The following is a 10,768-nucleotide window of genomic DNA, read 5'->3' as shown; positions in this document are numbered from 1 at the left end:
CACTCCGCTCTCCGGTCTCCACATCAGTCGTCAGTTCAACCACGCACACCCAGGCACACCGCCGAGCACCTCCGCAGACGCCCGGCCACATCGCATGATTGCCATTTGCCGAGCATCTGATCAGACGATCATTGATGTCGATCCGATCGGTCCGAGGTAATACCATATACCAGTCCTTAATCCCTATATGTACATTGCTAATTAAGTAACTTATTACATTCGCATATATGATGCATAGCTTGCACTGTTTAACTTTATGCAAACTTGTTTTTTCTTCAGTATTATGTGTATAAACTATTTCATATGAATAATTCATACCAATATTGCTTTTGGATGGATTTGAATTCATATAGACCCAGAGAGAAAAAGACCGGGTGTCACTCATAATTTTTATTTGGGTTTTTATTTAAAGATGGGGTGCCATACGCTAAACTTTGCATGAAACTTAGATAGAGAATTTTCACCTGGGTAGCTAAAAGTGGGTACGCCACTTAATATATATGATGCTTATATGAATATTTCATAAGAATATTTTATACCAATATTGCTTTTACTTCGGTTATTTTCTATTACTATGATGACATTTATATGAGGGGGCCCCGAACTTTAGTTTCGCCCCGGGCCCCTAATATCTCAAGACCGGCCCTGAGCACGACCAAGCACGGGGAGGGGCCAGAGGGAGCCTATCGTTTGCCCTGCAGCATGGCCGGACATGGAGTAGTGGTCGGAGGTAGCACTTGGGGGACCCTGCGCTCCTTTCTATCGCACTAGATCACTGCGCTCATGTGCGAGCTGCAGGATGACCTCCGTAGGGACCCGATTTTCTCTAAAAAGTTATAGGGGCCCAATTACCTTTTTATTTTCTTGCCAGGGATCTGATTGCTTTTGCCACATCAACTAACGGTAAAACAAACAACGCTCTTAAGCACGGGCCCCAACTGTCATAATCGTAATCAATTGTAACACACCCGACCATTTGGGGTTTTGAAACAGCCGACCACATTTTTGATAGATACCAACGACAAACAACAATGTGGTAGTTTTGTGGAACCCTAATATGAAAAATAGTAGTTTTATGCTATTCGCTCCTAGGATTGGGTACCTTTATGAGAAGAAGGCGATGGCTAGCATGGACGTGGCTTCGGCTAGCAGAGGCGACCGGGTGCGCTGTTGCGCGGTGGTACGCGGACAGTTGCCGCCCGGGCGGTGGGTGAGCCAGGCAGGACACATGCGTTAGAGTGATCCGTCGGTGGCTAAAGGCGGCCAGGGGGGACCGGCGACATCAAGGGTACTGTTTTTTATTTTGAGTGGCCAGCAGAGGGCACTGGATTGGGCATTTCCTATTTGGCGCCCGTTATAGTGCAATTTGCAAACGGGTGCCTGCAGCAGTCCAAGATGGACCGGCCCATTCTATCTTTCTCCTTCTTGTTTTCGAAACGTCAAAAAAGAGTGCTGGTACAGAGGTTCGAACTCACAACCCATTCGTTGGGAGTGCTCGATTGTAGCCACCAGGCCATCCACTCGCTGGTCAATGGTTAGTTCGTTTTAGCCTTTATATATTCGTTCTTCACTTCGGTTTATTCCTTTTTCTTTTTTTTCTCAACCTTTTTGTTTTTTATTGCGCGCTTTTTTAAAATCCGTGAACTTTTTCTTTAATTCGTGAACTTTTTTAGAAATCAATAAACTTTTTCCGAATTGACGAACTTTCATTGAAATCCGGCGAGCTTTTTTCAAATTTAGTGAACTTTTTTCAATTTCGGTGAACTTTTTGAAATTTGATGAACTTTTTTCAGATTCGATGAACTTTTTTAAATTCGGTGAACATTTTTGTAAAATTGTATGAACTTTTTCATATTTGATGAACTTTTGTTCAAATTCGATGAACTTTTTTCGAAATCCATGAACCTTTTTTGGAAACCCATCAACTATTTTCAATTTTCATGAACTTTTTTGAAAATCGATGAACTTTTTTCAATTCAATGAACTTTTTTTGAAATTTGATGAACTTTTTTCGAATTCGAGGAACTTTTCTTCGAAAACAATGAACTATTTTTCAAATTTGTGAACTTTTTTCAAAATGGATGAAGGTTTTCTCCGAAATTGATGATCTTTCTCCATTTTTCACGAACCTTTTTTCAGAATTCGTGGTTTTTTTTTGTGAATTTCTTTTTGAAATAATTAACTCTGGGTCTATAATATATCTGTACTGGAAGGGTCAAATAAACCTCATTTCTGGTATTTGACAAGGTTAGCTTCTCGGCCCGGTGGTTCGGGCGTTACGTTGCTATACCTTAGGTGAGGGTTCGAATCCCAGTTTTGCATCGTTATACCATTAAGTTTTTTTATTGTCTTTTTTCCTCGATTGGGCCGGCCCGCTAGCTCCCGCTGCGAGCGCCGTTAGCGCTAACCGGCGCTTGCAGCGCCGACTAGGGAGAACTCCTATACGCCGCCCGTCCGGTCGTTGCGACTTCGCTGAAGCGACGCACACACAGGCCGGCCCAATCATGTCGCTGTGAGCTAAAAATCAAAAATAGAAGAAGCGAATGCGTGGGATCAAACCAACGACATCATGCTAGTGCTAGAATCCAGTGAGGCTAACCAGCCGAGCTAGCTACCTCGAATGTTTTACATGCAGCGCCAATCTTAAAGTAGAACGTACAGGGGCAAATCTTTTAAAAACAACGTTCAACATTTTTATAATATGCGTTGAAGAAAATTTAAAATACAGTGAATGTTTATGTAAAAAAAAACTGAACAAATTTAAAATACTAAAATGGACATTTTATGGGTGTATGTTAAACATGTTTTTTAATATATGCTGAACAAAACTTAAATACACAATGAGCATTTTCTAATATATGTCGAACAATTTAATAATATACAAATAACATTTTTATAATACACAATGAACATTTTCTAACATACGTTGAACAATTTAATAATATACAATGAACGTTTTGTTTAATACATAATGAACATTTTCTAATATACGTTGAACAATTTCATAATATACAATGAACATTTTTGTAATACAAAATGAACATTTTTACAGTGCAAGCTGACCTATTTCATAATATACGATGAGTATTTTCTTAATACATTGAAGATTTTTGTAACACGCCGTGAACTTTTTACATAAATACGCAATAATGAGAAGAAGAACAGAAACAAAAAATAAAAAAGCAAACGTAAAAGGAAGAAAATGAAAGGACAAAAAGGAATCAAAACAGAAAAATAAAAAACCTGAACAAAACAACTGAAAACCGACCAAAACAGTGAAAAAACTGGAAGCAAAAAAACCATTGAAAAAAACCCCGCAAGAAACAAGGAAACAGCAGCGAACGAAATCCGTAAGTGGGCCGGCCCAAGTGGTGACTTGCTTCAGCGAAGGCTCCTCCTTTTGACGCCTGCGGGCGTCAAATAGGATTTGCCCCGACTAGGAGCTGTCCGTTCGGGAGTCGGGAGAAACAGACGAGCAGTGTGTTGTTATTGGGCTTCTTTCTTTCACTCGGCCCATCTCCTAATAAGCTATTCTATGTGCTAAAAAAATGTCAGCCCAAATTCCCAGGGTGGGCCGCCACCCAACATTTTTAAAAATGTTGAAAAACATTAAATAACTATTAAAATGTTGAACAAGTATTTTAAAAATGTTATAAACAAGTATTTAAAACATGTTGAATAAGTATTTGAAAAAAATGTTGACAAGTATTTGAGAATATGTTGAACAAGCATTTGAAGGAAAAAACGAAGAAGAAACAAAAACCCAGAGAAGCAAAAATCAAAAGAAAGAAAAAAATGGGAAATGAAAATTAAACAAAAAGTGGAGAAGAAAAAAAGAATACAAAAAAACCGAAAAGATAAAACAGAAGAAAAAAACGTGAAAACAAATGGCAAACCAGCTTCACCCCGTCAACTAAGGATTACGTCTCATATTTAACACATGCTGGACTTGGCCGGAGTTGCTAGCAGAGCTAGCTCCCGCCGAGTCCCAATTCTCCCATGTATTTTTTTTCCTTTTCGCAAACGTGGGCCGGCGCGCCTCGAAAAGCTTCGGCGAGACTTCCCGCAGCGATCGTTTAATGCGATAAATAGTCGCTGCGTTCAGGGAAGACCCCATAGGTGACGGGACGTCAGCCTTAGGCGACGAACGTCGATGTGGGTTCGGCGGTGTCACGGCAATGAAGGTCTGATACGTCCATGTTGTTGGCCATGTCCCCACCAGTTTCGGGGGTGTCTTCTTCGACGTATGGGAGAGGAGACCAGATTTGCCGCCCCTCGCTCCTCCTCCCTCCTCTGCACCTCCTCGCCGCCGCTGGCGCAGGTCGCCGGGCAAAGCCCGTTCGGCCTAGGCGGCGACGGGGCCTTCTTCTCCTCCTACCCAAGGATGGCGACGCGGGATGCTTTCTTCTAGTGGCGGCGAGGCGCGGCCATGGGGCGCGGCGGCGCGACGGCATGGGCTAGCGGTGGTGGCTGCTAGGCGTACGTGGCATCGTCATCTCCCGGGCCGGCGGCGGGGTCTGGTGTAGGGCTCTCTGGTGGTGCGGCCCTGCTGCTTGCGCAGCGTGGTTGCTGGCTGGTCAGGCGGCGGCGACCTGGAGCCTACCTCCACTCCTCGGTGGAGATGGCGTCGATCCGTACACAAGACTTGTTTGAGGTTCTTTGAACAGACCTGGGTGAAAACCTTGCGCTCGGCTAGATGCCAAGGTCGGCGATGGCGGCGCTCTTCTGTGTCGTTCTTTTCTTGAAGACATTGCCGTGGAGAAGTTCCAGACCTCTATTTGTAACCTCTGGGGGAAACCCTAGATCGAATGACGGTGGTGCTCTTGCGTCGTTTCCCCGTTGGGGGCGTCAGTCTTGGAGGTTACCACGGGCTCAAGGGACCAGCGGACCACATCTTGGGTGGAGCGGCGTTTCATCTTACGCATCGACGACTATGGATCTCGGCGGCGTGGCGCAGTGGAGTCTCAGTGTTCGATGTGTGTAGACGGACTCGCATAGGAGGATGGCGCTGCCTAGCGTCGTGGTGACATCGATGGCAGACTTGACAAGGTCGTGGCGTCCTTATCTGCTCTGAAGATGGATCGATGGAAGATGGCGGCGGCGGCCTTTAAGAGTGCGCCGGACTGGTGTGTGCCCCAGACCAGGTATATGGCTTGGCTCGAGTCTCCGATTTTAGATGTTACGCTTAGGTGCGAGGTCTGATTGGTATTAGGCTCGAGCTATCGGCACCCATTCATCAAGTGGATAGAAGCAGTGCCAGATGTTGCCAAGATGGTAGTTTCAGACTTACTAATGTACTATTTTATAACGTCTTTATGAATAATTAATAATATGGCTGCATGCATCGTCTAGATGCATGCAGAGGTTAGGGGTCTTCCTCCTTTAAAAAAAAGAAAGTGGAAAACTGGAAAACATGATCCAAAGCCCCATTCGATCCTCCTGGACCGACTCAAGGCAGAATTGGCGAGGTTTGACTGGAGAAGCTGAACCGTGCCAGTTTCGGCTCTCCAACACTTCAATGCTTAGTATTTAGAGAGAAACGAGAGAGGAAGAGCAAATGATGGAAAGGATATTCTCATTGACTGAAGATTGGGAATATATACCCCAGTACAAGGCGGTTTACAAGGAGCGGTTACCAGACTGTGAAACCGACATAGCAGTGATTATTAACTAATAATTAATCTAATTAATTATTTCCTAACACTCCCCTTAATCGATGCTTGTCTTTGTGAATATACATCATCTTGAAGACTGCTCCTTGTAAGTGCTTGCCTTTGATAATGATCATCATCTTCATCTTGAGAAAGACTCCTCCAAAAACCCTGTGGAAAAAATATGAGGGGAATAGTATTTGATATGTTGTTAAAACTCTTTTAAACCTCGTGGGAAAATAGGGAGAAAATAATACAACATATAACGATTATTGTCTCATGAGAACTCAATTGAGAAAAACCTTTGTACAAGGAGAAAACTCATATTTACGTTTAGAGAACAATAAATATGTCTTGAGTAGTTCCTTTAAAAACCTCGATAGGGAAAATAAAAAGTATGACATATGATCTTTGAAATGATATTTCCTCATTAAAAACCATTATGAGAAACTTTGATAGAAAATCATAAGGGAAAAGACTGCGATATAATATGCCATTGAAAACTCCTTTAAAACCCAGTGGGGAAAATATAAGGAGAAAGTGTATGACATATACGGGCACTTGGTGTTTATATTGTCTCGTTAAAAACCTTTATGAGAAACCATTAGGGAAAACTCATGAAGGGAAAAAGAGTACAATATATGTAATCTTAGGATTGTTAATAGGTTATAGATTTGGGAAATTACTCCCCCTGAACTTTGGAAACCTGGAGAATGTGTAATACAAATTCCATTGATATGATCGTGACATTATGAATAATCCGTAGGATTTTCAAAGTATGTTGTTTGTATGTTGTTTCCTCACTTTCTATAATTCATGAGGATAAGTAATTTTCGAGCAATGTACTTTACGATATTGCTCTTCATATAACCTGTAGTTTTTGAGTAACACAAGTGGTAGCATCTTGATAAATCAAGTTATGTGATTCTGCTGAATCTCAACCACATGATTTTGAGTGTGGCTAATCATTCTGCTAAGCCATGCATATTTTGCAATGCTTTTAGGTAGAGCAATTATGTCAGAATGATAATTGGAAATAGCCATTAAAGCCCATTTAGATGACTTCCATATGAAGGCTATTCCTGCAAATTCAGTCATTGATATGGCATTGTTGGGATCAAAGAAAGAGCCAATATCATTATATCATTTCATGGCCATATCTTGTATTTCGTGATGGAAATATCCAAGATGTATGGTAAGCTTGAGATATAGGCTGGTATTTCTTATATCAACCATATACCTTTTGTTGGAGGTTGCACTCTGAACAAAGATGTCAAATATAGTGTCAGGCCTGACGTAGTTTACAATTATATGAGTGCTTTGACATTAGTGAGATATAGAACTTTAGGTCCTGATATCACTTCATTAACACCCCTAGGTGTGAATGGATTTGTACCCTATCAGGGGTAGTATGACTATATTACATGTCTTTTATTGATATGATATATCCACATTGAACTTCTCGTATATGTTTTGGATATATGTTGATTGATATATGTATTCTTGAGAGAATGCTCAAGTTGTAAGCTTAAGCTAAATTTGGTCGAATCCAAACTTTCCGTCTTGAGACTATTTTATGTATTTTTAGGTCCTTTAGAGACATTGATGATGAAATCATCGATATACACTGAGGTGATGTAAGGAAATAAAATTTCTGCTTTCTTTATTAAAACACATAAAAATCATAATTATTCGAGTAATCCTTTTGAAGAAGGAACTCATTTAGTCGGTAGTACCATATGATTTTCGACTATTTCAAGTCATAGAGTGACTTATGAAGTTGTACACAAAACTTGTTGTGATTTGCTTTTGGATTTGGAAGTATAAGCCCTTCAGGGACTTCAATAGAGATTTCCGAAATAAGTGACTCATATGAGTATGTAGCCACTTCATCCATCAACTGCATGGATAACATTATTATTATTATTTATTGCCAATGATATTTAGTATCGAAACATAATTCCACTTATACCAAGAGGGTATGTTACATCGTAATCGATGTCGGGTCTCTGCGTGAACCCTTTGCTACAAGCCTCTCTTTTCTCACCACCTCATTGACTTTATCTATGAATGAGAAGTTTTTAGTATTCCATACGGAAGATACTTATGAGGAGTAGGTATTACTGCAGTAAATACCACTCATTTGTTGAGCGAGTGCTATTCTTCATTACTTGCTTCCTTTTATATGAACCAATATGAGTGCAAGAGGCATTCTACCATGGATTTTGATTCAGGGCCCAAAATGTTTTAGCAATTTGAGAAGAAATATATGTCGACAAATGTAGTCTTTAGTTTAAATGATTCTAATGGAATCATTGAAGTTTGTGGATAATATATTTATTCCTTTTTAACTCCTTGTGATTTCCTACAACAAATGAAGTCAAGGTGTTTCGATGTCCCGGCACCAAAATATTTGTGCACATTTATGCCGCGCTTTGGATGATGAGCATCCAATGAGGTGTCTTTCAACTTGATGTTGAATTACATTTACTGGTTGAGGATTTAATTTCATCTGTTTCCGCGGAAGCATATGAGAAGTTATATCTCGTGTTGTCATATTTTCTCCCCCTCTTGCTCTCATTTGGGGAGAAGAGTGGTTTATCAGGTACCTCCACTCTTTCTGACACTTCACTGCAGGAATATAGAATTTAGTGACACCTTGTCATCAGTAAATCTATGTGGCAGATTTGCAATGTGTTGCAAATATATGATTCTCTAAACTTCTAGTTCAGATTCTTTAAGTACGTGGATATAAGGATTGAATGTCAATAACATTACTAATTTATTTCACGGCATTCTTTGTGGTACTTATCTCCCCCTAATACCTGGAAAAATCCTTATTGCTGATGCAATCAACATACGAGCTATGAATAATTTTGATTGACGGATAAATTGTTATTCCTCACATAGATCCCTAATTTTCGGTGAGTGCCCATTGATGTACACTGGAGTGGTGATATCGGTATATAACCGAATTATCGCAGATGGGAAATACTTTGTTGATTTCCACGTAGTTACTACAAGGGGAAAGTCGTAGGATATGCAGCTGGTATGATTTAGATCATACTTACGGTGTGTAAGATCGTATATGTCCATCAAGAGGCTAGTAAATTTACAATTCTTTAAAAGTGGTCAAGTAATTCATTTGACTATGTTTGATAAGAAATTTAGTTAAACCATTCTGGGTATGTACATAGAGTACTGAATGCAAGCTGAAAATGCTCGTGAAATGAGTTCAACGACATTGCGTATTCAAATGGGTTTATGCTTTGTTCGGGAGAATTTGCTCCTACTTTGGTAATTTAAGCAATTTGTTTGGTAAGATCATGGTTGTGTGTGGTAAGAGACACACTGAAAAACATTTTATGAATGTGTATATGAGTACCATGAAGTATCTAGATTACCGCAGATAATGGTTCAACAATCCACATATATCTGTTGAATGTGTTCAAGGAAGAATAAATGCCATGCTTAGAATTTTAAGGTGAGAGTGCCTTAAAACTGATTTCCCTATGGCACATGCAGTGCACATAAATCTGATGATTTGGGAAATTTTGTAACTTGATAAGTTGTGACCAACAGAATTTTCAATAATTTTCTAATTATCCCCAAACCAGGATGACTAATGTTATGCAACCAAATATTTCATTTATTAAGATTTAGAAAATTATTGTGTACGCAACAATATTGAATATGAATTGAACCATACATTTAAATTTATCAAATTTCATGCCGAGAAATAGGATATCGGACATCACACTACATGTAGTAGCACAAGTATAGGCTAAAGATATTTTGGGAATAACTAGGAGATTACATGAGGTTTCCAACATTACTGAAAATTTAATTATGCAAACATATCATCGGGGCAAAGGAATTCACCTTCCTTTTAATCCACTAGATTTTTGGTTCTCCTTCAGATGAAGATTTGAGACAATCATTTACCAGAATATTTTCTGGTTGTACGTTTGCAAATTTTTGAATTATCCCAATGAACTCATTTGCCTTTTTAATAATTATGTGGTGTGGTTTGACCATATGTTTGAGGGTTTGGTAATCATAGGGACAATATTTATATAACCACACATTTGACAAACCGTTTTCTTTTGATCATTTGATTGTCTATTAGTCTCCACTTTACTTCGAATTCCTCATTGTTCTATTTTGTGACCACTAACTTGCGTAGTATTCTTGGTACTAGTTAGAATTTCAAATAATGGGATAGCACCCGTTGGGTGAATTTGATGATTTTAAGAAATTCCATGTTTCTTGATCATAAAAATGGTAGTACCATCATAAGAGGATGTAAAGTGTATTAAGAACATATGAAAATATTTGATCACGAGATCTCAACTTGAAGTTGACTAAGTGACAGAATTGTGAGCTGCGGTAGACTTGAGGTCTTGAAACATGAATGGGTGATCATTCGCGATGTGCTCATGGCAGCATGTTTCTCTTAAGTAAAATATTCATCCATTGTGTACTTAGTTTGAGAACTAAGTGAAGTTGGTGACATATAAATTCCATATGTGCATATTTAGCTATCAATAGAATAGCCATGTGTTACATGAAATGATCATGCATTATTTAACTTACTTCTTGGAGTAAAAGATATATAGAAATGATCTTGTTGAGCAGAATCTACCAAGGTGATGCTTGGTGAACATGGGGTGTACACCTTCAAGTGCATGCGACAAAATCATTGCTAATGTTTTGGGCTTCTTTCTTGAGGAAAAAGGTGTGACTTTAGAGTCACGACCATAACATGGACTTTGTAATTTTAACATTGGTTAGGTACCATGTAAATAATAACCACAATGTGATGTGGATCTTGCAACCGTGTTTGCGATACTCGATCATTGCAATAAATTATTGTATCCATCTTGATGAATGGACGACACTATAATTAGAAATAGTGACATAGGCTCAACTGTCATGTATTTAACCAATGTAATAGAAGGTAATTACCGTGGTATGCATATATTTGCGTAATTCTCTATGACTTATCTAAGCAAAAGGAGGCTTGAATAATTGATATTGGTAGATAATATCATTCAACATGTAATGATAATGCATGAATTTCCTATGATAGTAAATCATTTTAGTGAACAACAACA

The sequence above is a fragment of the Triticum urartu genome, chromosome 2 (assembly GCF_003073215.2).
Source record: "Triticum urartu cultivar G1812 chromosome 2, Tu2.1, whole genome shotgun sequence".
Taxonomy (NCBI): domain Eukaryota; kingdom Viridiplantae; phylum Streptophyta; class Magnoliopsida; order Poales; family Poaceae; genus Triticum; species Triticum urartu.
This window is presented reverse-complemented; position numbering follows the sequence as displayed.